The sequence below is a fragment of the Notolepis coatsorum genome, assembly GCF_963971535.1.
Source record: "Notolepis coatsorum genome assembly, chromosome: 1".
Lineage (NCBI taxonomy): Eukaryota > Metazoa > Chordata > Actinopteri > Aulopiformes > Paralepididae > Notolepis > Notolepis coatsorum.
The window spans coordinates 35,109,192-35,131,190 of NC_140165.1; positions in this window are offsets into that span (position 1 = coordinate 35,109,192).

Genomic DNA, 21,999 nt, shown 5'->3' on the forward strand with positions numbered 1-21,999 from the left:
GCCGTGCGCTGGCTGACTAATGACAGAAGTGCGCGCCGGGATGAATCCGTCACGGCTTCTCGCAGCAGGTGGCGCAGAGGCGCCGACTGGAGCGATCTGGCTGAAAGCAGCCACAACGCAGCGGCCTCTGCTGCTTGGCTCAAAGATTGCTATTGATCTTGAGGGTGGAATCTGGCAATCAAAGAGGTGTGAAGGGGATAACAAGGCTGGCAGCTCGCTCACTGCCCCGGGGGTCTACCCGTGGAGCAAGGGACCCCCGCTAAGTGCCCCCATCCCATCCCAGCGCCTCCGGCTCTCCCGCTCTCTACTCTCTGTCTAAGCTATCACCCCTGCCTGGGCCTAGCTGGGTCAAGGGCCCCGTTTTGTTTGGTGTTTGCAGGCCAGGGTCAGTTTCTATAGGGGAAGCAGTGGAAATGCATGCAGATCCAGTCTAATGATGTATGAATTCAGCCATACATTGCTTATTGTGGGATGTTAAAATGAATGCAATTTTTTTCAGCTTCAGAAGTATCGTTTGATGTGTTTTAGTGCACCCTCTCTGAGCACAGCCAGCTCTCAGTAGGTTGAGAGGGGCGTGGCTTAGTGCACCCTCTCTGAGCACAGCCAGCTCTCAGTAGGTTGAGGGGGGCGTGGCTTAGTGCACCCTCTCTGAGCACAGCCAGCTCTCAGTAGGTTGAGGGGGGCGTGGCTTAGTGCACCCTCTCTGAGCACAGCCAGCTCTCAGTAGGTTGAGGGGGGCGTGGCTTAGTGCACCCTCTCTGAGCACAGCCAGCTCTCAGTAGATTGAGGGGGGCGTGGCTCTCTGTTCATTGAAAGGAGATATCAAATTAGTATTATAATACACAAAGCTTTCAAATGTAATTCATGGGCCCAGTGTGATCGGTTGCTATGGGAGATCAATTGGCTAACTGTGCTAGCAGGTGATGAATAAATAATTACAGTTACTGTGGCTGTTTTTGAACTAAAATGAACTAAATTGTAATAGTTGACTTGAAGAAGGGCCGCGCTTGCGTGCACACATGGTGTTAATGAGGCAGCTTACCACCCCGCCTGATATTGAGCCGAAACCCTGTTTGCTCCTCCTCATAAATCTGTCTGTCCCAATATAAAGTGTCTCAGCACAGACAGACGTTGGCTTCAGGCAATTTCCAAATAGTTCCGCCTCCCTGTCTGTAGTTCAGCAGCTCTAAAAGAGTTCCAAAAGTGAAGGCGGTTATACGATCATTTCCCCACTCCTGTATTCCTTCTGCACTGCAGTCATTTGAATAACGTGAATAACGTGAATACCATGAAATGTAAAATAACGTGAATAATACATAAGGTAAATAACGCGAGTAAATAACTAAAATAGCATGAACACTGTGTCGTGAGGGGGGCCACACATGGACTCACATATTGATTCATTCAGATTTTCAATCATATTCGTATATATATATACATTTATATTTATTGAGGAGACCGGGATCTGTTTAATTATCCTGGTTTGTTTGGATTCTTCTTCTCTCCTTACTGCCATTGCTGCTGCTGCAGTGACACCTGCATTTCCCTACAGGGATGAATAAAGCTTTATCTTATGTTACTTTTGGAATACTTACAGAGCCGCTGCATTACAGACGGTCTCTGGAGCATTCGAAGATGGTGGAAGATATAGGCTGTCTGTCTCGAGAGACCGCAATATATAGAACGCGACGAACGCTGTCATCCACCCGACAAATCCCACTTCATAACCGGGTCTATTTACGCAAAGCTGTCAGTCAGCATCTCTCACCATTCCTCCCCTCTGCTGCGTCACGCCTGCGTGTCCATACTTCCTGTGTGGGTCATTTACAACAGAGACACTTAACTTAACTTTAACTCTAGGTTGGATTATATTCGTCAAAATCGACTGGAGAGAGAGAGAGAGAGAGAGAGAGAGAGAGAGAGAGAGAGAGAGAGAGAGAGAGAGAGAGAGAGAGAGAGAGAGAGAGAGAGAGAGAGAGAGAGAGAGAGCACTGTCGGTGAGCGATACTGACTTTTAACGAGAGAGAGAGCACTGGCGTGCTGTCAGGCTCCTCCTGAATCATAAGCAGAGAATCAAGGCAGGTGGGAGAATCCTTTCAATATTTCTTTCAGCTCTAATTCAAGTCTTGGCTTCTCTGGCTCGCTGATAACAAACTATCATTACACATGGGCAAAACAGAGTCCATTCTCTTCGGTTCAAATAACAAACTCAGCAAGACCGACGGTTTCTCAGTTACAGTGGGTGACAATATTGTCACAAGGAAAGACGAAATTACCTACCTGGGTTCCATCCTAGAGGCAAATCTTTCCTGTGACAAAATGGCATCCAATGTAATAAAAAAAGTCAACCAACGAACTAGATTCTTGTACCGGATCTCCTCTCTGGTAAACAAGAATACCCTGAAGACTCTGGCAGGAGCACTCATTCAAGGGTACTATGACTATGCGTGCACCTCATGGTACCAAAGCACCTCAAAGGCGCTTAAAACAAAATTACAAACATCACAAAACAAACTGGTCAGACTACTACTTGACCTGAACCCCAGAACCCACCTCACCCCTGCCCACTTTGCCAACCTAGGATGGCTTAGAGTAGACGACAGAGTACAGCAACTTGCAATGGGCCTGGTCTACAAGATACACTATACGACCGGGGTGCCCATGTACATGTCAAAATACTTCCCAAAGGTCAGTGAATACCACAACCACTACACCAGAGGAAGCTCAACAAATCATGTTAAACCCAGATTCGGCTCAAACAAGGGACTAAACACGTTCCGCAATTATGCCACAACAATGTGGAACGCCCTACCCAAAGCTGTAAAGGAATGTGAATCCCTGCCCACATTCAAAACCGCCCTTAAAGAGCACCTACGGGAGGCTGCAATTCGAAACTGGCCACCGTAAATGCCCAAAACCCCCACCACCTCCTAATAGACAGTCTCCTCCCCACCGCATGTATATATTCCCTCCCCGCCGTATGTATATTTCCCTCCCACCCACCCACCCCCTCCTAATGTACAGTCCCCTCCCCATCATATGTATATACTCTGTCAGGATCTAGGGGTAACAGTACTGTATATTTGAATACCGCCTATGTCACAAATGTATCAGTACTAAATACCTATATGTCCCTATGCCATAAATGTCATGTATGTTGTGTATGTCATAAATGTCTATATGAATTGAAAATGGGGGACCCTGATGGAAACAAGACAAACGTCTTTCTCAGGTCTGCATCCCCTTAACAATTGTATGTATTGAGCCGTACTGTATTGTACCCATTCTGCAATCTGTTAAATAAAGTTTTCATTCATTCATTCATTCTGTTTTCAAATTCCTTCTAGTCTAAATAGAAAATGCCTCCGCAGCTTTGAAACGAGACAGTTCTAGTTCGCATAGCAGCACCGTTTGTCCAGGAGCTTAGCTAACGTGCAGCCAGATAGCTTTCTATTGAACGCACAGAGAGGAAACTATCTTCTTTTCTCTCTCTGGAGAAGACGGTAAGCTAATTTCCCAAAATGTTAGGGTGTTCCTTTAAATCCTGCTCCAGTCTCGTCTCCCAACATTACACTGTGAGAGCACATAGTACTGTAGGTAGTACTGTGGCCCTGGTGCATTGTCCTAATCTATTATCAATCAATCAATCAATATATCGGCGGACAATTGGTGTCCTCTGCTTTGCCACCAACTACCAACGCAATGGACTTGCTCACCCCTACCATTTCTCAGTCTAGGCCTTTGCCAGATCCAGCTAGATGGTTGTTACTGTGTGTGTCATAAGGTACACAATCCTTCATCTTATTGAGCAGCTCCATCATATTTCCACACGGACAGATGTCCTCATCCACCGGAAAGTTATAACCCATCCATCCATGTTATCTGAGTGGAGTTCACTTTTATCTTCTAATATATTGTAACAACCCTGGGATTTGGGCCGGTTGGTCAGCCGAGCTGTCACTCTGCACTCTGCCAACCTGGGGCTGGCAGAGATGCTATTGGTCATGCGAGCCGGGGGTTGGCAGAAGGGAGGGGGCAGGGGCTGACCTGGAAAGGGTATAAGAGGGTGTGGCACCTAGGGTGCGCTCTCTTGAGGCATGGGAAGTTGGGAGCTGAGTCTTACAATGGCAGGCAGAGGTGATGCACCCAGACTTGTATACCTGAAGTTAAAGACCTGAGTGAGAACTATAACACCTGCCTCGAGAGTCGTCAATAACGGTTGAAACCGTGAAACGTTACAATATTATGATATATTATAGAAATAACTTCTTTGAACCAAGGAAACCTTACAACCGACATCAAGTTCAGAGACAAATAATCGAAAAACTCACTCATGTTATTGTGCCGACACAGCAAATGATATTCAACATAACCCCCAAAACATGGGAAACAGCCAATGGGAAATGAGAAATATAGTGTTGAAAGAGATTAGCCAAAATGTGAACACTGACGGAATCTTCCATTAACCCTGTTGTCTAAGAAGAAATTCAATTAAATTCAATACAATTTGTGTTTCAAACTAACTCAGTACAAAATGGGAAAAGGCCTTGAGGTTGGGCAGGACGTGGATTGGGATTAAAACAGAGAACCCACAAAATAACAAAAAGACAATAAAAATTCCCCTTAATTGGCTGATATCAATCCCTGTCTCCTGGGAGAGCTCCTCGCTCTCCCACCCTCTCTAGACTCCTCACTCTCCCACCCTCTCTGTGCTCCTCGCTCTCCCACCCTCTCTAGACTCCTCACTCTCCCACCCTCTCTGTGCTCCTCGCTCTCCCACCCTCTCTGGGCTCCTCACTCTCCCACCCTCTCTAGACTCCTCACTCTCCCACCCTCTCTGTGCTCCTCGCTCTCCCACCCTCTCTAGATCCTCACTCTCCCACCCTCTCTGTGCTCCTCGCTCTCCCACCCTCTCTAGATCCTCACTCTCCCACCCTCTCTGTGCTCCTCACTCTCCCACCCTCTCTGTGCTCCTCGCTCTCCCACCCTCTCTGTGCTCCTCGCTCTCCCACCCTCTCTGTGCTCCTCACTCTCCCACCCTCTCTGGGCTCCTCACTCTCCCACCCTCTCTGGGCTCCTCGCTCTCCCACCCTCTCTAGGCTCCTCACTCTCCCACCCTCTCTGGGCTCCTCACTCTCCCACCCTCTCTAGGCTCCTCGCTCTCCCACCCTCTCTAGGCTCCTCGCTCTCCCACCCTCTCTAGACTCCTCACTCTCCCACCCTCTCTGTGCTCCTCACTCTCCCACCCTCTCTAGGCTCCTCACTCTCCCACCCTCTCTAGGCTCCTCACTCTCCCACCCTCTCTAGGCTCCTCACTCTCCCACCCTCTCTGTGCTCCTCACTCTCCCACCCTCTCTAGGCTCCTCACTCTCCCACCCTCTCTGGTATCCTCGCTCTCCCACCCTCTCTGGTCTCCTCGCTCTCCCACCCTCTCTAGGCTCCTCACTCTCCCACCCTCTCTAGGCTCCTCACTCTCCCACCCTCTCTAGGCTCCTTGCTCTCCCACCCTCTCTGTGCTCCTCACTCTCCCACCCTCTCTAGGCTCCTTGCTCTCCCACCCTCTCTGTGCTCCTCACTCTCCCACCCTCTCTAGGCTCCTCACTCTCCCACCCTCTCTGTGCTCCTCACTCTCCCACCCTCTCTGTGCTCCTCACTCTCCCACCCTCTCTGTGCTCCTCACTCTCCCACCCTCTCTGTGCTCCTCGCTCTCCCACCCTCTCTAGACTCCTCACTCTCCCACCCTCTCTAGGCTCCTTGCTCTCCCACCCTCTCTGTGCTCCTCGCTCTCCCACCCTCTCTGTGCTCCTCACTCTCCCACCCTCTCTGGGCTCCTCACTCTCCCACCCTCTCTAGGCTCCTCACTCTCCCACCCTCTCTGTGCTCCTCACTCTCCCACCCTCTCTGTGCTCCTCACTCTCCCACCCTCTCTGTGCTCCTCGCTCTCCCACCCTCTCTGTGCTCCTCACTCTCCCACCCTCTCTGGGCTCCTCACTCTCCCACCCTCTCTGTGCTCCTCACTCTCCCACCCTCTCTAGGCTCCTCACTCTCCCACCCTCTCTAGGCTCCTTGCTCTCCCACCCTCTCTAGGCTCCTCGCTCTCCCACCCTCTCTGTGCTCCTCGCTCTCCCACCCTCTCTGTGCTCCTCACTCTCCCACCCTCTCTAGGCTCCTCACTCTCCCACCCTCTCTAGGCTCCTCACTCTCCCACCCTCTCTGTGCTCCTCGCTCTCCCACCCTCTCTGTGCTCCTCGCTCTCCCACACTCTCTAGGCTCCTCACTCTCGCACCCTCTCTGGGCTCCTCACTCTCCCACCCTCTCTAGGCTCCTCACTCTCCCACCCTCTCTAGGCTCCTCACTCTCCCACCCTCTCTGGGCTCCTCACTCTCCCACCCTCTCTAGGCTCCTCACTCTCCCACCCTCTCTAGGCTCCTCACTCTCCCACCCTCTCTGGGCTCCTCGCTCTCCCACCCTCTCTAGGCTCCTCACTCTCCCACCCTCTCTAGGCTCCTCGCTCTCCCACCCTCTCTGTGCTCCTCGCTCTCCCACCCTCTCTAGGCTCCTCACTCTCCCACCCTCTCTGTGCTCCTCACTCTCCCACCCTCTCTGTGCTCCTCGCTCTCCCACCCTCTCTGTGCTCCTCACTCTCCCACCCTCTCTGGGCTCCTCGCTCTCCCACCCTCTCTGGGCTCCTCACTCTCCCACCCTCTCTGTGCTCCTCGCTCTCCCACCCTCTCTGTGCTCCTCGCTCTCCCACCCTCTCTAGGCTCCTCACTCTCCCACCCTCTCTAGGCTCCTCGCTCTCCCACCCTCTCTAGACTCCTCGCTCTCCCACCCTCTCTAGGCTCCTCGCTCTCCCACCCTCTCTGTGCTCCTCACTCTCCCACCCTCTCTAGGCTCCTCACTCTCCCACCCTCTCTAGGCTCCTCGCTCTCCCACCCTCTCTAGGCTCCTCGCTCTCCCACCCTCTCTGGGCTCCTCACTCTCCCACCCTCTCTGTGCTCCTCACTCTCCCACCCTCTCTAGGCTCCTCACTCTCCCACCCTCTCTGTGCTCCTCACTCTCCCACCCTCTCTAGGCTCCTCACTCTCCCACCCTCTCTGGGCTCCTCACTCTCCCACCCTCTCTAGGCTCCTCGCTCTCCCACCCTCTCTAGGCTCCTCACTCTCCCACCCTCTCTGTGCTCCTCACTCTCCCACCCTCTCTGTGCTCCTCACTCTCCCACCCTCTCTGTGCTCCTCACTCTCCCACCCTCTCTAGGCTCCTCACTCTCCCACCCTCTCTGTGCTCCTCGCTCTCCCACCCTCTCTAGGCTCCTCGCTCTCCCACCCTCTCTGGGCTCCTCACTCTCCCACCCTCTCTAGGCTCCTCACTCTCCCACCCTCTCTAGGCTCCTCGCTCTCCCACCCTCTCTGTGCTCCTCACTCTCCCACCCTCTCTAGGCTCCTCACTCTCCCACCCTCTCTGTGCTCCTCACTCTCCCACCCTCTCTAGGCTCCTCGCTCTCCCACCCTCTCTAGACTCCTCACTCTCCCACCCTCTCTGTGCTCCTCGCTCTCCCACCCTCTCTGGGCTCCTCACTCTCCCACCCTCTCTGTGCTCCTCGCTCTCCCACCCTCTCTAGGCTCCTCACTCTCCCACCCTCTCTGTGCTCCTCGCTCTTCCACCCTCTCTAGACTCCTCACTCTCCCACCCTCTCTGTGCTCCTCGCTCTCCCACCCTCTCTGGGCTCCTCACTCTCCCACCCTCTCTGTGCTCCTCACTCTCCCACCCTCTCTAGGCTCCTCACTCTCCCACCCTCTCTAGGCTCCTCGCTCTCCCACCCTCTCTGTGCTCCTCACTCTCCCACCCTCTCTAGGCTCCTCACTCTCCCACCCTCTCTGTGCTCCTCACTCTCCCACCCTCTCTGTGCTCCTCACTCTCCCACCCTCTCTAGGCTCCTCACTCTCCCACCCTCTCTGGGCTCCTCACTCTCCCACCCTCTCTGTGCTCCTCACTCTCCCACCCTCTCTAGGCTCCTCGCTCTCCCACCCTCTCTGTGCTCCTCACTCTCCCACCCTCTCTAGGCTCCTCGCTCTCCCACCCTCTCTGTGCTCCTCACTCTCCCACCCTCTCTAGGCTCCTCACTCTCCCACTCTCTCTAGGCTCCTCGCTCTCCCACCCTCTCTAGGCTCCTCACTCTCCCACCCTCTCTAGGCTCCTCGCTCTCCCACCCTCTCTGTGCTCCTCACTCTCCCACCCTCTCTAGGCTCCTCACTCTCCCACCCTCTCTAGGCTCCTCACTCTCCCACCCTCTCTGTGCTCCTCACTCTCCCACCCTCTCTGTGCTCCTCACTCTCCCACCCTCTCTGTGCTCCTCGCTCTCCCACCCTCTCTGTGCTCCTCACTCTCCCACCCTCTCTGGGCTCCTCGCTCTCCCACCCTCTCTGGGCTCCTCACTCTCCCACCCTCTCTGTGCTCCTCGCTCTCCCACCCTCTCTGTGCTCCTCGCTCTCCCACCCTCTCTAGGCTCCTCACTCTCCCACCCTCTCTAGGCTCCTCGCTCTCCCACCCTCTCTAGACTCCTCGCTCTCCCACCCTCTCTAGGCTCCTCGCTCTCCCACCCTCTCTGTGCTCCTCACTCTCCCACCCTCTCTAGGCTCCTCACTCTCCCACCCTCTCTAGGCTCCTCGCTCTCCCACCCTCTCTAGGCTCCTCGCTCTCCCACCCTCTCTGGGCTCCTCACTCTCCCACCCTCTCTGTGCTCCTCACTCTCCCACCCTCTCTAGGCTCCTCACTCTCCCACCCTCTCTGTGCTCCTCACTCTCCCACCCTCTCTAGGCTCCTCACTCTCCCACCCTCTCTGGGCTCCTCACTCTCCCACCCTCTCTAGGCTCCTCGCTCTCCCACCCTCTCTAGGCTCCTCACTCTCCCACCCTCTCTGTGCTCCTCACTCTCCCACCCTCTCTGTGCTCCTCACTCTCCCACCCTCTCTGTGCTCCTCACTCTCCCACCCTCTCTAGGCTCCTCACTCTCCCACCCTCTCTGTGCTCCTCGCTCTCCCACCCTCTCTAGGCTCCTCGCTCTCCCACCCTCTCTGGGCTCCTCACTCTCCCACCCTCTCTAGGCTCCTCACTCTCCCACCCTCTCTAGGCTCCTCGCTCTCCCACCCTCTCTGTGCTCCTCACTCTCCCACCCTCTCTAGGCTCCTCACTCTCCCACCCTCTCTGTGCTCCTCACTCTCCCACCCTCTCTAGGCTCCTCGCTCTCCCACCCTCTCTAGACTCCTCACTCTCCCACCCTCTCTGTGCTCCTCGCTCTCCCACCCTCTCTGGGCTCCTCACTCTCCCACCCTCTCTGTGCTCCTCGCTCTCCCACCCTCTCTAGGCTCCTCACTCTCCCACCCTCTCTGTGCTCCTCGCTCTCCCACCCTCTCTAGACTCCTCACTCTCCCACCCTCTCTGTGCTCCTCGCTCTCCCACCCTCTCTGGGCTCCTCACTCTCCCACCCTCTCTGTGCTCCTCACTCTCCCACCCTCTCTAGGCTCCTCACTCTCCCACCCTCTCTAGGCTCCTCGCTCTCCCACCCTCTCTGTGCTCCTCACTCTCCCACCCTCTCTAGGCTCCTCACTCTCCCACCCTCTCTGTGCTCCTCACTCTCCCACCCTCTCTGTGCTCCTCACTCTCCCACCCTCTCTAGGCTCCTCACTCTCCCACCCTCTCTGGGCTCCTCACTCTCCCACCCTCTCTGTGCTCCTCACTCTCCCACCCTCTCTAGGCTCCTCGCTCTCCCACCCTCTCTGTGCTCCTCACTCTCCCACCCTCTCTAGGCTCCTCGCTCTCCCACCCTCTCTGTGCTCCTCACTCTCCCACCCTCTCTAGGCTCCTCACTCTCCCACCCTCTCTAGGCTCCTCGCTCTCCCACCCTCTCTAGGCTCCTCACTCTCCCACCCTCTCTAGGCTCCTCGCTCTCCCACCCTCTCTGTGCTCCTCACTCTCCCACCCTCTCTAGGCTCCTCACTCTCCCACCCTCTCTAGGCTCCTCACTCTCCCACCCTCTCTGTGCTCCTCACTCTCCCACCCTCTCTAGGCTCCTCACTCTCCCACCCTCTCTAGGCTCCTCACTCTCCCACCCTCTCTAGGCTCCTCACTCTCCCACCCTCTCTGTGCTCCTCACTCTCCCACCCTCTATAGGCTCCTCACTCTCCCACCCTCTCTAGGCTCCTCGCTCTCCCACCCTCTCTAGGCTCCTCGCTCTCCCACCCTCTCTGGGCTCCTCGCTCTCCCACCCTCTCTGGGCTCCTCCGTTTGTGCTCAGCCTACTACCTCGCTAATCCCAGGCAACGTGGAAGTGGTTTGTATGTATGTGTGTGTCTTCATTTTGTGCGTGTGTGTTTGTGTCTCCACCGCTACACGCCAAGTCTAAACGTCCTGAGGATGTGTGAGACGTCCACAAGGACCAGCAAAAAACAAAAATGCACTGCATTTCTATAGCCTTTTTATCCAAAACGCTTTACATTTTATGCCTCACATTCACCCATCGACGGCGGAGACATCCATGCAAGGTGCCGACCTGCTCATCGGAAGCAGTTAGGAGTTAGGTGTCTTGCTGAAGGACACCATTGGTTATTGGTTTAATATCCATTGGTCAGTTTAAATCTATAACGGCCAACCATATCACCTCAGTCTGTAGTTGCTTTGATTGATTTGAATTGTTTAATTGATTGACTTTTCTGTTTTTATATTGTCTTTGTATTATATACTGTTCCTCTCGACGTCGTTGTAAATGAGAGCCTACTCTCAGTGATCTTTCGAGATGAGATTGAATGAATGAATGAACCTCCTGAGCCTCTGTCGCCCCACAGCGAGTGACCCGTGGCAGCGTACCATGACCTTTGACCCTGTGCGCTCCTGAAGAAACTAGCGGGACGGCACCAGTGATGGATGTTGAAGAACTGTGAAGTGAAGGCGTTGATGCTCAACCAATAATAGAGTCACGATAATGCCTGGAGTCACTTGTTTCACTAATGAATTTCCTTTTCGTTTTAGGTAGGCTGTTTAGAGCTGTGTCGCACACAGGGTAATTAGGCATGTGTTTATTTGCACAGCCCTCTCAGATACTTCATCAGGCAAATTGCATTAGGACTAATTATCAGAGAAAGTTTGAGGCATCTTATTGTTTTCATTGATGAACCTTCACAGTACATTAAAACAGTGTAGGGACAACTGTACTGTGACTAAGGCATGTGTTTTGATTTCTCCTATCATCTTGTCTCGGATGTTGATAACCTTTATATCTGCATGTTGTTCAGCCACTGTTACAGCCATCTTTTATTGTGATAGTCACAGATTTGTATTGTTGCTGTTGCTCAGCATTCACTGTTGTGATGAGCATGGGCATTGTACTACTTTGTCCTGGACTTGAAAGTAATGTGCAATGTGCATGCTACGTTGTTCTGTTTACTACTGTACAGTGCAGTGGAGGCTGCTGACCAAATTTTTTGGTGAAACACAAATTATTATATTATATTTATAAAACATCCCCCAATGTGTGTGTCAGTAGTGGCTGGTGAGTTCAAAAATTGGGGAGGACGGGAGATAAAAAATTGTAATAAAGAAGTACAGACACAGTGTGGTTATGAAGACAGCAGACAGACACTACAGTTAAAGACAACAGGTAGTAATTTATACCTTTGAGTAACTCTTGACACACACCTCACTTACACACATCACAACAATAGCTTAGTCAAGAAGGCAAATCAAAAACTATTTGTTTACAGCAAGATCAGACCATTTCTCATCCTCACTGTTTCAAACACATCTACATGCAATTTCTTTGCAATTTCATGCAAAAAGAGCTTATAAAATGCATGATAAATGTCCACCCTGGACTCACCACTGTACTCACAGCTTTACTGCCAAGACACAATAGGCTACAAGTCAGGAAGTATCACCACATCAATCCCACATGCACTCATTCCAGTACACACACACACACACACACGCACGCACGCACGCACGCACGCACGCACGCACGCACGCACACACACACACACACACACACACACACACACACACACACACACACACACACACACACACACACACACACACACACACACACACACACACACACACACACACACACACACACACAGTATAAACAAATCTGTGACGATTTCAATTAAACAGGCCATTCTGAGTCAATGGTACAGAAAAACTGTACATTGGAATATTGGTAAACATATCGGTCAATCCCATTGTCCCGCGACATGGTTCTTGGTGTATTAAACAGGCAATGCCACGGCCGGCTATTGAGTTCATATGCCATAAATGTCATGTATGTTGTGTATGTCATAAATGTCAATATGAATTGAAAATGGGGGACCCTGATGTAAACAAGACGAAAGTCTTTCTCTGGTCTGCATCCCCTTAACAATTGTGTGTATTGAGCCGTACTGTATTGTACCCATTCTGCAATCTGTTAAATAAAGTTTTCATTCATTCATTAATTTGCTGTCTCGTTATAACACAAACAGCTCACCATGAACCATGACCAGCTTAATTACGTTAGTTAGCATCCAAGCTAGCGTGATAACGTTAGTAGTTAGAAACAGCTGCGTGCTTACCTGCAATAATGTTGTCATCGTCCTGGACAGATAGATTTGTTAAATCATAATATCCACACTTTGTGCTGGTCCTCAGTAAATGTCCCGCCGGCAAAAAATAAGTTGCTATTAAAGTGCTAAATGTTAGATTACACTAACACACACTGTGTCTACACTAATATAGAGCTTTCGAACGTGGCCGCTCTGTTAATAAAATGTTCAATGAATCAATCAATCAATCCCATGAGGGGAGAGGAGACGCAGCCCTCCATGTAGCTGTAGAGCTGCAGAGTAGGAACCATTCTCTGATTGGATCTCAAGGATGTCAATCATTCAACCTCCGTGTAGCAGCAGGGCAGCAGATATGGCAACATTCTCTGATGGGATGTCAAGGCTGTCAATCATTCAATCCCCCATTCAATGGCAAGAGTTTAAATGCACGGACCGTGGTTAGATGACGTTAATAGCCTATTTTGATTGGCTATTATTTATTATTTATTTAATCCTGGGTCAACCTGCGCAGCCATCTGCACGAATATTTACTGCAGTCATTACTGCAGTGCAGGCCTGCTCAGAGCTGTCAATTTTGGCCATTTTTGAAGAAAGAAAAATTCACTGTAATTTTTTTACAGAGGAAAACATTTCTAATAAAATAATAATAATAATAATAATAATAATAATAATAATAATAATAATAATAATAATAATAATAATAATAATAATAATAATAATAATAATAATAATAATAATAATAATAATAATAATAATAATAAAAAAAAATATATATATATATGTAAATTAATAATAATTATGAATTATGAGTGAATTTGTGTTTCACGTGTTGTCATAGAGAAACCTCCACTGGTACAGTGATAAGTGATTTTGTTGCCTTTTGGGAGTACATTTTGTATACAATGCCCTTTGTTTGACCATGTATCATACATTATGATATATAGAACTGGAAATGTGTGTTTGTGAGCTGTATCTAATGATTTCAGAGCTCCTGAGGATACGAGTAGGAAGAGTAGTAAAAGTAGAAGAAATGCATTGTGGGTTTTAGTCGTTTCATAGGCTATGTTGACAATCCAATCTACTTTATTTATAGAGCACACTTAAAAACAACAAAGTTGACCAAAGTGCTGTACAAGTCAAACAACAACATATTGCACAGAGATCAAAAGCACACAGTAAAGCATAGTATGTCACATAAAAAGGCAAGTCTCTCAAACTGTGTCAAAAAACAAAGAAAATAAATGTGTTTTGAGGTGTGATTTAAACACCTGCAGAGTGGGGGCCTGCCTAACATGCAGAGGCAGCTCTTTCCAGAGCTTTGGGGCTGCCACTGAGAAAGCACGTCCCCCCTAAGCTTCAGCCTGGACTAAGGAACAGCCAGAAGGAGCTGATCAGAGGACCTGAGGGACCTTGAAGGAACATAAGGTTCCAGCAGGTCCCAGAGGTAGAACGGTGCCAAGCCGTTCAGGCACTTAAAAGCAAACAGCAAAATCTTAAAATCAATCCTAAAACGCACAGGAAGCCAGTGGAGGGAAGCCAGTAGAGGGGAAATGTGCTCTCGTTTACATGTACCAGTTAGCAGACGAGCAGCAGCGTTCTTTACTAACTGCAAGCAAGAGAGGAAGGCCTGACTGACGCCAACATACAAGGCATTACAATAGTCAAGACGAGAGGTTATAAAAGCATGTATAACATTTTCAAAAACACTATAGAGATAACATAATTTTTTATTTTTTTTACCTTGGACAGCCTCATAAGCTGGAAAAGGCTCTTTCCCACTACAACATTTATCTGTTTCTCCATCTTAAGGTCACAGTCGATATTCACCCCTACATTGGTGACAGTTGGCTTCACAAAAAGTCCAAGAGGGCCCAAATCATGGGGAAGAGGCACATGAGCATTGCTGGGACCAAACACCATAACTTCAGTTTGACTATCATTACAATAAATATTTTTTTTGACATCTTTGACATCTTCAAGGCATGTTAACAAAGGTGTTAAAGAGTTAGGATAATTTATTTTCAACGGCATGTAGATTTGACAGTCATCCGCGGAACAGTGGAAGGAGATGCCATGTTTTCAAAGTATAGCTCCTACGTCATATAGAGATAATGTGGGCCACCCAAGAGGTGAGCCGCGTGGTGAGTCACATGGTGAGCCGCGTGGTGAGTCACATGGTGAGTCATATGGTGAGCCGCTTGGTGAGCTGCTTGGTGAAGGCCTTGCGTACTTGGACGGCAGACCGACACTCAACACTCTTTCTCTGCTGTCAGCTGTAACCACTGGTTACGCTCTTCCTCACATTGAATAAACACTTCTTTAATATTGATGGGAAATTACGTTGCCTTTCAAGTTTGAAATAAAATTAAATATGTGAGCTAGCCTAGCAATGCCTCGATAGCATATCAGGAATTTGTAATACCGGTATATCGGTCTTAGAACTGCTGAAATGTAATAACTATTATGGTTATTTACAGACAAGAAGATGATAAGCAAACTTTGTGGGACTCAAAATGCTTTTAATTTGGTTGTTGAAAGCACAGCAAACATAATTATTAAGACATGCTCAGATATGCTCATACCCTCATATAGGCAGGGACCGCCTAAGGCAACGGTATAAGCACACAGGCGCGTGCACACACACACACACGCACACGCGCACACACACACACACACACACACACACGCACGCACACACACACACACACACACACACACACACACACACACACACACACACACACACACACACACACACACACACACACACACACACACACACACACACACACACACACACACACACACACACACACACACACACACACACACACACACACACACACACACACACACACACACACACACACAATTAGATTGCATTCACAATGCGCAATTTACTTTAATTAGATCAGAAACATGGAATTTAATTCAATCACAGTTGTCTTCATTATATTGAAATTGTGAGCCTGGGCGTGGCAAAGACTGCAATGTTTGGGATCTTAGGGGGTAACACCCTCCCTCAGACCATCAGAGACTCTCCCTCACTCTCCACCTTTAAATCCCGAATCAAAACCTACCTGTTCTCCCAAGCATTCAACCTTCCCTACCCATAACCACTCTCCTTCAACCTACCACCTCCCTTTCCCCTTCCCTACCTTCTCTCCGTCTCTTTGTTACTTGTGGTCTTATGTTCTTGTGTATTCATACTGTTCCCTGTTTCCCTGTTGTTCTATGTTTCTCTGATCTTTGTTTTGCCTATTGTCAGCGTCTTTGGGTCATTCAAATGAATTATTATTATTATTAATACCTCCCTACAAGTACATGCCCTCAGAGTTTGGGATCTGCAGGCGGATTTTCAGATTACATTTTATTGCCTATACTTATGTCTTTCATCTATTATTACCCTGCCCATACCTGTACCTCCCCTCCCCCATGCTGATATGACGTCTGGATTGCCCCAAGGGGATCAATAAAGGAACATCTTAACTTATATACCTGGGAGCTACCCACAACAACAGTCTTCTTTATTGCTGGCCAATGAACACCACCACTGGAGCAGCTGTGGTAATAATTGGTTAGACTAGAAGTCTTTATTTGTCATGCAGTTTAACACACACACGCGAGATGGGCGACCCACAGGAACACACACACACACATGCACTGAGTCGTCGATGAAATGTCTCTCTGCACTTTTCCCATCCCGTTGTCCTTTCCCCCATGGGCAGCCGGGAGCAGATAGGGCGTCAACGTGAGCCATGGCCCGGGGACCAATCCAAGTGCTCCTGTCCTGTCCGTCTTCGTCAAGGACGCCACAGCGTTAGCGATCTGTTGTGCATGTTTTTCCATTGGGTTTATCTTATCGCGGGGGAAACCCTTGCGAGCACGGGGAGAACATGCAACCTCCACACAGAGAGGCCTGGGAGATACCCCACCTGGTCACATCATGGAAACCTGGTCCCCAAGCGGGAATCGAACCCTGGACCTTCTTGCTGTGAGGCGACAGTGTTAACCACTACACCACCGTGCCACCGTGGTAAGTACCTTGCTCAATGGCACTTTGCACATAGTTGTTGAGGGAGGGGAGAATAATACTCTCCAACAAACTGTATATTGACAGGATTCGCTCTCAGACCATGTTTGTACTCTATGTACTGTTTAAACTTTAAGAACAAAAAATAAATAATTGTTCACAAAAAAATACCTTTAATTGTCATGAGTAAATCCGAGTCCACCCCCTAACATGAGTCAGAAACCTCCTTTAGCTATAATAATTAATAATAATAACAATTACTTGCATTTATATAGCGCTTTTCTATAACACGAGTTAGAAGCCTCCTTAAGCTCTAATATGAGTTAGAAGCCTCCTTAAGCTCTAATACGAGTTAGAAGCCTCCTTTAACTCTAATACGAGTTAGAAGCCTCCTTTAACTCTAATACGAGTCAGAAGCCTCCTTAAGCTCTAATACGAGTTAGAAGCCTCCTTAAGCTCTAATACGAGTTAGAAGCCTCCTTAAACTCTACGAGTGTAACTGAGGGGTACAATTCCCTGACTGTATTGTTAGATATGATATTTAATACCACTACCTCATGTACTTTAACTTCTGGCCACCCAGTACAAGATATAAGTATGATGAACACTTTCCCACCTGATGAAACGAATCCACACAAATGTACCAAATCGAAGGTTTAATACAGCAAAGGGTGTATACAACGATCACTTAATTACATTTATGATTTGAAATATGAAATATGCACTTTTATGGCAAATGAGTATTCGTAGGTAAATCAACATTGAATGTCCAATCTCTGGTTGCGCAGGGAGTAAGTATACAACCTGGAATATTTAGGAAAACGATAGCGATGGTACTTAAATGATTATAGCTGGATACACTAAGGGGGGGGGGGGGGGTCCCGCTGGTTGTAAGACAGTAGGAGGGGGGGGTTAGAGAAGCCGCTGGCGGTATCCCATCTGGCCGACGGTGTCTTGGGAGAATCCAAAGTCTTGGACACGGTGCCCACAGAACCTCGGGCCGCAGACGAATACAGCTGGACCCTCTGTGGACGGTATCTGCCGGTCCACAACGGAGAGACGTGAGGCGACCTCACTGTAGTCGAGCGCCGTCTCACCTGGAGTCCTCTCCGGGGGGTAATTCCAACACTCCGCAGTGTTGGCCTTTATCCATGGAATAATCAAAGCACACAAAGCATAATCCAAGCCGTGGAAGGCTCGCCGTCGTCCGTGTAGAGTAATCCAATATACAGGTCCAGTCGCTCTTGGCCCGGAGCTCCTCGGATGCAATCACCACTAGGGGTCTGACCAGCCTGGTTAAGCGTCCAGATAACGTCAGGAACGATGGGGGTACTGATAACTTTAGAACTCTAACCGAACGATGCACCATACATAAATAGACTATTATTAGCTTAATAGAATACGTCCAACTCGACGGTATAGTGCCAAACTATGACTATTCAACTATTAATTTACACGATATCTCAATGCCTATTCTGGGCCACGTAGGCCTTACTACACCGCACGTGCGTCGTGGGGAGGCTTTGCGTCTGTCACTCTGTTGGAGGGTAAAGAACTGGACTAAAAGAAAGTTCTACTTTACTTGCGCCATATATATATGCGCTATGAACAAATAGTACCATACGTATTTCGCCCGACATATTACTGCGCGGAACCGGGGGTTGCCACGACATGTTAGGCGGCACGATTGAACTTGGACCTAGGGGTATGGCAACCTGGCGCCAGGTTCTCGTCCAATGGTAGAATGAAACTATTATGGGCTGTTTAGTAGAAACGGGGATATTCAATGCATATTGTACAAGGAATATACAGGGGATATCAAACGATATACAAATACAATTAAATATATATATATAAATAAATATACATATTCGGTTTAATCTGATCCTTCACAACAGCCGCCCCCTAATTAGTCCCACCTAATTAGCTAAGCAGAGACAGATTAACCGCACTGTCTACCACTCAAGGTCCGCTGTAAGGGTCAGTCAACTCACAAAGTCATAGGGTCATGGTCATCATCGATAGTATCTGGGAGTCGGGGCAGTTCTATGAGCCTCGCCACGGGACGTGTGTAAGTGCGCCCTTGGACGAGTACTTCAGCTGCTCGGACCTTGCCATCGGCACCGGTGATCACTTTGCTTACGCGGCCAGCCGGCCACATAGCTCTGGGTAGTGACTGGTCAATAATCATGACGACTGTTCCTTCTGTCAAATTGTCTCTCTCTTTTACCCACTTCTGGCGGGTCTGTAGAGACGGTAGGTAGTGAAGTAGGAAGCTGCTCCAAAACTTGTCAGCTAGTACTTGGCTGTACCTCCACATTCTTCGGCCGTTCGCTTCTTCAGGCCTGTACATTGTCTGGGGTAGCGCGGGATCCAGCCGCCCCATTAGGAGTGTGTTGGGGGTGACTGGGTCGACATCTGCTACATCACTGGAGACGTAACCGAGGGGCTTTGAGTTCAATACTCCCTCGATCTCCGTGAGGACTGTCATTAGGACTTCCTCCGCCACAGTCTGGGCTCCGAGTACGGCGTACAGGGCTGTCTTTATAGAACGTACTTCTCGTTCCCAGGTTCCACCGAAGTGGGGTGCGTTCGGGGGATTAAACTGGAAGTCAATCTGGGCTGGAGCGAGGTGGGTCTTAAGTTCTGGGCCCATAGCTTGGAAGCTCTCTCTCAGCTCTCTTTCTCCGCCTTTGAAGTTGGTCCCGTGATCAGACAACAATGTAGACGGTTTTCCTTTCCGTGATGTGAATCTTCGGAAGGCCATAAGGAATGAGTCTGTGCTCATGGTCGGAAGGAGCTCGATATGTATCGCTCTGGTGGTCATGCATTTGAATACAATACCCCACCGCTTCTCGGTGCCTCTTCCTCTCTTTATATACAACGGGCCAAAGCAGTCCATGCCTGTGGAGTGGAATGGCTTGTCGCCGATTCGGAGGCGACAGGGGGGTAAGTCAGCCATCCGTGGTATGCTGGGCTGCGCGCGCCACTTACGGCAGTCTAGACAGGTTCGCTGGAAGCGCCGTACTGCTTCTCTCCCTTGCAATATCCAATAACGACGTCTGATCTCCGCGAAGACTCTCTCTGCTCCTGCGTGGTGTACATCCTCGTCGTATTTCTTTATGATCAGCTCTGTGACCTTGTGTCGGCTGTTCAAGACGATCGGGTGCTTAATGTCATCTGGTAGATCGGGGGCTCTCCGCAGGCGACCACCCACTCTGATGAGATTATGGGCGTCACTCTCTGGTGCCAGGTGAATCAGTCTGCTGTCTGATGGGACGGGGTTTCCTCCCTGTAGACAGTCTAGCTCATCGGGGAACGAGTCTCTCTGGGCTCGTTGTAGTAGAAGAAGTTCTGCTTCTTCGTAGTCAGCTGCTGACATGTCAGTGGTGGACTGAATCTCTGGGTGGTGCCGCAGGAATGTTCTTTGTTGCGCACTCTCTAGGGTAATGCAGTCATCTATGTTGGGGTCTGTGGAGGCGACAGTGCTCAGTCCACAGAACATAGGTTTCTTGTTCTCAGCCTCCTCGTTACTTGCTTCCCTCGGGGTGGGCGTAGGCCAATCTCCTTCCGGGAGCTTGAGGAATGCTGGTCCGTCACGGTAGATGTTGCGACGGGTTAGGTCATCCAGAGACATTCCCCGGGTGATGACGTCAGCTGGGTTGTGTTTGGTGTCCACATACCGCCAGCTTGCTTCTTCTGTTAATTCTTGAATCTCGGTGACTCTGACTCCCACGAAGACCTTGTATCTGCATGAATCAGATTTGATCCATGTGAGTACTGTCGTGGAATCTGACCACAAGATTGTTCTATGCACCGGAATGGTGAGTTCACGTTGGATTAACGTGGCTAGATGCGCTCCTGCGAGGGCTGCGCAGAGCTCTAGACGTGGGATAGATTGTTGCTTACGTGGGGCTATTCTTGAGCGGGCCAGGATGAAAGCAGTGTGTATCTTTCCTCCCATCTCTTGGGCACGCAAATAGGCCACCGATCCGTAGGCTACTTCGGAGGCGTCGCTGAAGACGTGTAGCTCAATCTCGCATGTCTCTGGCCTCACTGTGGATGGGAAGTAGCTGCGGCGTATATTGACACCTGGGAGTGAGCGGAGTTCCGTCTCCCACTCTCTCCATGTTGAGGCAAGGTGTGCGGGTATTGGGTCGTCCCAGCCCTGGTCCTTGTCCCATAGTGCTCGTACAATCATCTTTGCCCTGGTGGTGTAAGGTAGAATACATCCCAACGGGTCATATTGTCTGGCGAGTGTTCTGTACACACTCCGTCTGGTGGTCGGTATCGCCGCCGACCTTCCCTGCTCTGGAGCCAAGGGTTTGTGTCTATAGTGGAGCGAGTCTGTTTTGAAGCGCCAGACTAGTCCTAGTGTCATTTCTTGGGCTTCTCCTGGGATTGTCGCCATCCAGGTCTCGCTGCTGGCAGCCTTGTCCGCGGAGGAGAGGCTGCGCAATACGTGCGGGTCACTGCTGGCCCACTGCCTGAGATCAAAGCCGCCTTTGATCAGGGAGGCGCGTAACTTGATTAGGAGAGCCTCGGCTTCTTCTTGAGTCGAAACGCTTTGTAAACAGTTGTCCACGTAGAAACTGTTCTTCACACTGTGTTGGACCTCTTCATCTACTGCTGGGTCCTCTGCGTCTCTCTGTGGGCTGGTACCGGCAGGGTACCATAGCCAGCTGGTCCAGGTGCTATTCCTCGGGGCTGGTCGTGCGTCGTGCTCACCCGTGAATAGAGTCGGGGGTCTGTAGCGCAGCGCCGCGGGGGTATAGCCTGGACTGTATGGGACCTCCTGGTCCGGTGGAGTACTGTGCTGTCGTGTGGTTCTCCTCCTCTCCTTCTTCTTCCTCTATCAGATCTTCCAGATCCTGTAATCGTTTATCTTGCTTCTCCGCAGTGTATGCCGCTCCTTCCTTGTAGCTGGGTCTCGCTTGGACCGGTCTGGGAAGGGGGTCTGCGGGGGGTATAGGCTTTGTCTGTTGGTCAAGTTCAGGGTCGCTCGCTCGTTTAGGAGGCGCTGCTCTTGACTGTTGTCTCGACGAGTTCCTTGAACCCCTGGTGGAGGGAGAGGGTGTTGCCCTGGGGATCATCAGCCGCTTCCTTAGCTGCGCCATTAACTTGTCGCGCTCGGCTTGGCGCTGGATGAGATCGATGTTGCGCTCTGCTTCTCTTTGGGCATAGTCAGCGGCGCGCTGGGCTTCGGCTGCGGTGCGCTCTGCTTCTCTTCAGGCATAGTCAGCGACGCGCTGGGCTCCGGCGGCGGCGCGCTCTGCTGCGGCGGCGGCGCGGTCTGCTGCGGCCCGGTCTCTTACCATATTAATTTCCGTCTGAAGGCGTCTCATCTCCCGGCGTCTCATCTCCCGGCGTA